The following is a 6,999-nucleotide window of genomic DNA, read 5'->3' as shown; positions in this document are numbered from 1 at the left end:
TCTTGACATCTATTATGGCTCCTGCAGTCGATAAGAATGGTCTACCTAGAAGAATTGGTATATCATTGTCCTCTTTGATGTCCATGACGACAAAATCAGTAGGGATAAATAACTGACCTATCCTAACAGGAACATCTTCCAAAATGCCTATCGGATATTTGACAGATCTATCGGCTAACTGAAGTGACATCTTAGTGGGTTGTAATTCTCCTAAGTTTAACCTCTCACAAACCGCTAAAGGCATTAAACTCACACTAGCTCCTAAGTCTAGAAAAGCTTTTTCGATGACATGATTACCCAAAAGGCAAGGAATGGAGAAATTTCCAGGATCTTTATCTTTCTTTGCTAATTTGTCCTCGGAAATAGCATTACATTCCAAAGGCTTCGGATCGTCAAGTCTACGTTTGTTGGTAAGGATGTCTTTCAGAAACTTTGCATAAGAAGGTAGTTGGGTGATGGCTTCTGTGAAATGGATTTCTACATGAAGTTTTTCTATAACTTTAATAAATTTTTGGTATTGTTTATTGATCTGGGTTTGTTTGAGTCTTTGGGGATATGGTATAGGTGGTTTATATGGTGGAGGCGGTACGTAAATTTTATCTTTAGGTTCTTCTCCTTTATCTCGACCTTCCTGGTTTTCAGATTCCTCTGGTTCCTTTACTTCGTCCGGGGGTTTGGTACATTCCTTAGAAGTTTCGGGTTCACTTAATCTTGGGTTTGGTGGCTCATCATAAGCGTTCCCACTTCTTAGGGTAATGGCATTGGCTTGTCCTCTCGGATTTTGTTGAGGTTGTCCAGGGAATTGTCCTCCAGGTGTAGTATGAGGGGCTTGGTTTAAAGCTACCTGAGAGATCTGGGTTTCAAGCATCTTGGTATGAGTAACTATTTGGTCAACCTTAGTTCCTAACTGAGTAATCAATTCATTAACATGAATGTTTTGGTTCATGAACTCCTTGTTTTGTTGGGTTTGAGCGGTGATAAAATTTTCCATAATTTTCTCAAGGCTCGGCTTTGGTGGTACAGGTTGCATAGGTTGATTTGATCTAGGGGCTTGATAACTAGGTCTCGGAGGTGCATTATTTTGAATAGGGTTATTGTTTTTATAGGAGAAGTTAGGGTGATTCCTCCATCCAAGATTATAGGTATTCGAGTATGGGTTCCCTTGGGTGTAGTTCACTTGCTCGGAGTGGGTTTCGTTCAATAGACTGCATTCTGCGGATTGGTGTCCTTGGGTTCCACATATCTCACAATCCGACGAAACTGCGGCTACAGTATTCGGGTTAATGCACATATGCTCGACCTTAAGGGCTAATGCGTCCATTTTAGCCTGCATCATGTCTATAGAGCTTAGTTAATGCACTCCTCCTTGGGCTTCCTTTTTCTCAACTGTCGCTCGTTCGACTCCCCATGATTGATGGTTTTGAGCCATGTCTTCGATGAGGGCACTAGTTTCAGGATAAGGTTTGTTCATCAAAGCACCGCCTGCGGCAGCGTCGATGGTCATCTTTGTGTTATAATGAAGTCCATTATAGAAGGTTTGAATGATTAACCAATTTTCTAAACCATGATGCGGGCATGCTCGTAACAACTCTTTATATCTCTCCCAAGCTTCGAACATCGATTCTTCTTGGTTTTGGGTAAATCTAGTTATATGGTTTCGAAGAACGGCGGTCTTACTCGGGGGAAAATATCTAGCAAGAAAAACTCTTCTAAGGTTATCCCAAGTCGTAATGGAATTGGGTGGAAGGGAATCTAACCATGATAGGGCTTTATCTCTGAGGGAAAAAGGAAATAATCTTAAACGTATTGCCTCAGGAGAAGCTCCGTTGGTTTTAAAAGTATCTGCTAATTGAAGAAATATATTTAAATGTTGGTTTGGATTCTCGGTAGCGAGACCCGCGAATTGTCTCTGTTGCACTAGTTGCAACAAAGATGGTTTAAGTTCAAAATTATTGGCTGGGATGATTGGGTTTACTATACTAGAACTAGGCTCTTCGTTAGATGGTTGAGCGAAGTCCTTAAGAGTTCTTTGGTTTTGATCTTCGGCCATAGCTCTCTTAATTCTATGAAAGAATAAACGTGCGCGAGCGTAACGTTTAGGTTCCGCCAGAGGGTATACTAAACTTAAACTTCCGGTGCTGCGAGTTCTTCGCATCGACCGGCGGGAAATAACCTAAGTCTAAATGATATAACAACAGGAAAATGAAATTTGACGAAATTGGTCCCCGGCAACGGCGCCAAAAACTTGATGCGTTGGAAAACTTGATGTGGTGTTCGCAAGTATACGAACGCGTCAGAGTAATATAAAAGATTATCGTATCCACAGAGACCAATTGTCAAGCTATCGTTATTTGTTGTTATGGTGTTTATCAAAGGCAATCAAAGTAAGTGTTTTTGTAGTGTGCAATAAAAAGTAAAGTATTGAAATAGAATATAATTAATAAAGACAGGGTCGAATGTAATTCACGTAATCAATTGATAATCCAAGTACTTGCTAATAGAACTACTTATGGGCAATGTTTCCTACTTTGAAAAGAACTAATTTAACAGGAATTGTCGCTTTCGCGTATTCAGAACCGAGTTGTACTCCCTAATCAAACCCTCTTATTGTCACTTATAAAAAGGCACGCATTGCGTTAGAGTAGTAAACCTATTTTTAAGAAATATAGTATCTTGACTAAGTTGAAAAGTATTATAACCTGGATTTCTTAACCAAAAGAGGTTCTCACGAACCAGACTCTAAACTTATAAACGCGTCCGAAAATAGTTTTAAAATCTCTTTTCTTCTTGATGTTAAAAACTCCTAATGAACTAAACAAAGCGCTTTCGCTGCTTTTGAAATAATTAAAAACAATTAAGTTTATAAAGACGTTGGACGGCTTTCGATCTTACCCAACGGAATTGAAGTGCGGGAAAACTTAAGTTGAAAGTTAAAATAGCCCTTTAAGTGTTTCTACGAACAATTGTATGGATTATTGGTTTAATTACGATCCTTACATTCTAGCCTTCTCAATTTAGCTAGACATGGTAAAGTAAAAGTGCATTAAAATAAATAAAAGTAGTGCGAGTGCGGAAAGTAAATAATTTAAAGCGAGTGCGAGGAAATAAATAAAAGTAAAGCGAGTGCGAGGAAATAAATAAAGTAAAGCGAGTGCGGGAAATAAATAAAGTAAAGCGAGTGCAGGAAATAAATAAAGTAAAAGCGAGTGCGGGAAATAAATAAAGTAAAAGCGAGTGCGGGAAATAAATAAAGTAAAGCGAGTGCGGGAAATAAATAAATTAAAGCGAGTGCGGGAAATAAATAAAGTAAATGCGAGTGCGGGAAATAAATAAAGTAAAGGCGAGTAATAAAAACCTGCTCCAATCGGAGGGCTGAGTAAATTGCAATGCGGAAAAGAAAATGGCGGCAGGATTAACTTCCTTCCAAAGTGCTCCAAACTCGATTATAGACTCTATCACAGACTTGATGACACAATTGTGGTAACACTCCAATGCGAAGCGATTACCACTATAAAATACTGAATATATGTCTAAGTGAAACAAAGTTGCTTCTGAGTTTGCCTCTGCTCTAAGTTTGGATGATTGTAAAACTGAATTCGCGTTTCTATTTATAAGCAAATAAAAAAGGTGGAATTGACTTGGATGCCCTTCAACTTGAAAATAGAGGAAACCGTTTCCTTCTTGTGGCGCCCGCCACAAGGCTATGGCGCCCGCCACAAGCACAAAGTGGGGCGCCTTAGTGGATGAAGTGGGGAAACGTGGGAGTTGAGGAAGTTGGACTTGGACACGTCATGGCTTGGTCTGTGGCGCCCGCCATGGGGTAGGCCATAAGCACAAAATGCTGAATTTTAGGGTTTTTAGCCCTTTTCACTCCTTTTCTCGATCAGGGCTCCGATTAAAGTAAAAACCTGTAAACAAAGAAAAACATAGCAATAACATAATAAAATGATAATAAAACAACTAGAATGCATGTGAAATCAGAGTAAAAAATACGTAAATTTTAGTGTGATCAACAAGCAATGAGCTAAGTTTGGGGTTGTGATCAGTCACCATTTACATTGAGTTTTCATTACTGATCCGACGCAAAACAGACACATTTGACGCATTGTGCAAGCGTTTATGGTACATTTCGAGTTAGTTTTATTTCTGTTATTTTATTTACACGTTTTTTATCTTTGTTATATTTTACCTTTTATTATCTTGATTTTATGCGTGGGATAGCTGTGTTTTTGTCCGACAGATCCAAGTAGAAGAACCAGAGAACTCAGATTAAGACAGTGCGAGATTCCGGCACACAAAGGAGCAGAAAACCCCGATACAGGAGGCCTGACACGGCCACCCGTGTCACCTGACACGGGCCGTGTCACCTGACACGGGCCGTGCCAGGACAAGGGAAGCAAGTGAAGAAAACAGTAGCCTGACACGGTCACCTGTGTCAGCTAACACGGGCCGTGTCAGGCAGAAACCTCAACCGTGTCACCCCTGCCATGGGTGTGTCAGCTTAAACAGTAGGCTGACACGACCACCCGTGTCAGCTGAAATGGGCCGTGTTAGCCCAAGCCCAAAATTTCCAGTTTTCTCGGGCTTTTCATTCTTCGGGCTTTTTAGAGACATCTTTGGACCTGTCCAACTGCTGCTGGGAATTTTCACTATAAAAAGAGGTCTTTTGCCAAAGGAAAAAGCATATTGGATTACAGCAAAGCACAATATTGTGAAGCAATCAAGTATTACAGAGATCAAGGCATTTGGAGAGCTGAAAATATTCATGAGCGGGAGCGATTGAAGATCAAAGTCATCCAATTACTTGTAATGTGTAATTTTTATGTTGCAATTGTTTTGAACAATATGAGTAGCTAAACCCCCCAATGCTAGGGGGTGTCCCTGATTTAGAATTGTAATGAATTTGAGTTTACATTTGCATTTATAATATTGTTTTTACGGTAACCTTCTGATGTGTTTATTGCTTTCTCTTTCGGACCAATTGAGATTGATTTGTGGTTATCAATTAGGATGGACCGCCATTGATAAGGTTTTCATAAGGTTACTCTACAATAGATATCACCTAGGACTAGGGATACCCTGTATGAACCAGAGCATTCTTGATATTATACAACTTAGCTTCACCCTAATTGGATATGGACATAGGAATTAGGGTAGATTGATTAAAGGTTTTCTCACCAAGGACTTGGGAGAAAATACCCTTGAGAACTGATAGTAATTGATATTTGTTGATGCAATAGTAACTCAGAGTTGTTACAAGGATAAATCATACACCTTCCCTAGCATTGTTCCTTTTTCTCTATAAACCCTTATTTTCATATTTCTTTACCTTTACTTTTATTATTATTTTTACACTCAAAAACCAAATTAATAATTTTTGTTTAATTGAATGATAATTTAAACTCAATATTAACGTGCAGTCCTTGAGATCGACATTCGGGGAATCTCCCCATTATTACTATAAAAGGAAAAATAATACATCCCTTGGAGTAGCTTCACTAGATGGAATGATAATCAACTTCTCTTCACATCCAATAAACACCGAATTAGTGGAAAGCCAATCCATCCCCAAAACCACACCAACCTTCTTAAATGGTAAACAAATAAGATCAATCTAGAAAATTCTACCATTCACCGAGAGCGAACAATTCTCACAAATTAACGGTGTCTCAACCACATCACCCACGGAGGTAGTAACCATCATAGAGGAGACAAGGGAATAGCTTGCAAGCCAAGACGCTTCATACACTGAATTGATACAAAAGAGTATGTTTCCCCATAATCAAACAATATAAAACAAGGATGATCATTGACGAGACACATACCAGCAATCAAGGCATTATTTCATTTAGCCTTCCTTGCATCTAAGGTATAAACTCGACTAGTGCTCCTTCCTTGCATCTGATTCTTATTTAGAGGGTAATCCCTAGCCATGTGTCCCTCCCTCTGACAAGTAAAACACTTAATTCCACTTCTGACACATCTTCCAAAATGAGACCTCTTACATACTTGACATTGCGGAGGATGGTTACATGTTGCACTTATTTTCCCTTGAAAGCTTGAGGTCTAGGCCTAAACTGGTTACCTGGCCTCCCTTGGTCCTTCTGTCCACTCCTATACTGATCCCTTTCTTCTTGAACTTTCTTCAAACTGTTCTCAGCCACATAACATTGCCTGAACAATTCAGCATAAGTAGTGAATTCTCTTTGAGAAACACTATGAGACATTTCACCTCTTAGACCAAAAAGGAATTGATCGATCTTCCACTTCTCATCTGGTGCATACTCGGCCTGTCTAGAATAAGCAGCCATATATTTGAAATTCTCAACATACACAGCTACTGTCATAGTACCCTGTTTAAGCTGTTGAAACTCAAATTCTTTCTGAGTTCTCAAAGAGCTAGGAAAATACTTATCTAGAAAAGTAGTCTTAAAATACTCCTAATCCCTAGGTACCCCTTGATTGGTCATAAGATTCGAAGCACTCTCCCACCACCTCACGGCGGGACCCTTCATCATGTGAGAAGCAAACACGACTTTATTCTCTTCACTACAACGCACTATCTAAAAAATCCTTTCCATGCTGGTTACCCACTCATGAGCCTTCGCATGATTTAATCCACCATGGAACTCAAGAGGATTCATGCGAAAGAAATCTCAGAAACTACCACCTATAGCTTCTTGTGGAACCCCTTGAGGATGAAGACCACTATTCAACTGTTGCATCATCTGATGCATGAATTGGTTATGTTGCTGCTGCATCTGTTGCACAAACTGAGGCCATTGAAAACCTTCACTACCACTTGGCGGTTCAGAGTCTGAATTCTGAGTTCTGGGTCTACCACGACCTCTGCGTCTGTCAGCCATGATCCTGAACGTCATATAAATAAAATCAAGTTGATCAAGCTTAATACTATGAATATAACATCAAGGACAATAATGACAACCCACATATGAGGCAGAAAAAAATACTTATAATATCTCATGGCTAGGTCGAGGA

General features: G+C 39.5%; 1 non-coding gene across 1 annotated transcript; it reads left to right on the top strand.

The window, feature by feature from the left end:
* The first annotated feature begins 1,559 nt into the window (after window positions 1–1,559).
* Window positions 1,560–1,666, top strand: LOC127108867 (small nucleolar RNA R71). Its single transcript, XR_007796369.1, has one exon. It is a non-coding gene; the product is annotated as a small nucleolar RNA R71 (small nucleolar RNA).
* The last annotated feature ends 5,333 nt before the right edge of the window (window positions 1,667–6,999 follow it).

The sequence above is a fragment of the Lathyrus oleraceus genome, chromosome 7, assembly GCF_024323335.1.
Source record: "Lathyrus oleraceus cultivar Zhongwan6 chromosome 7, CAAS_Psat_ZW6_1.0, whole genome shotgun sequence".
Lineage (NCBI taxonomy): Eukaryota > Viridiplantae > Streptophyta > Magnoliopsida > Fabales > Fabaceae > Lathyrus > Lathyrus oleraceus.
The sequence above is the reverse complement of the archived record's forward strand: the minus strand, read 5'-3'. Positions and strand labels throughout refer to the sequence as shown.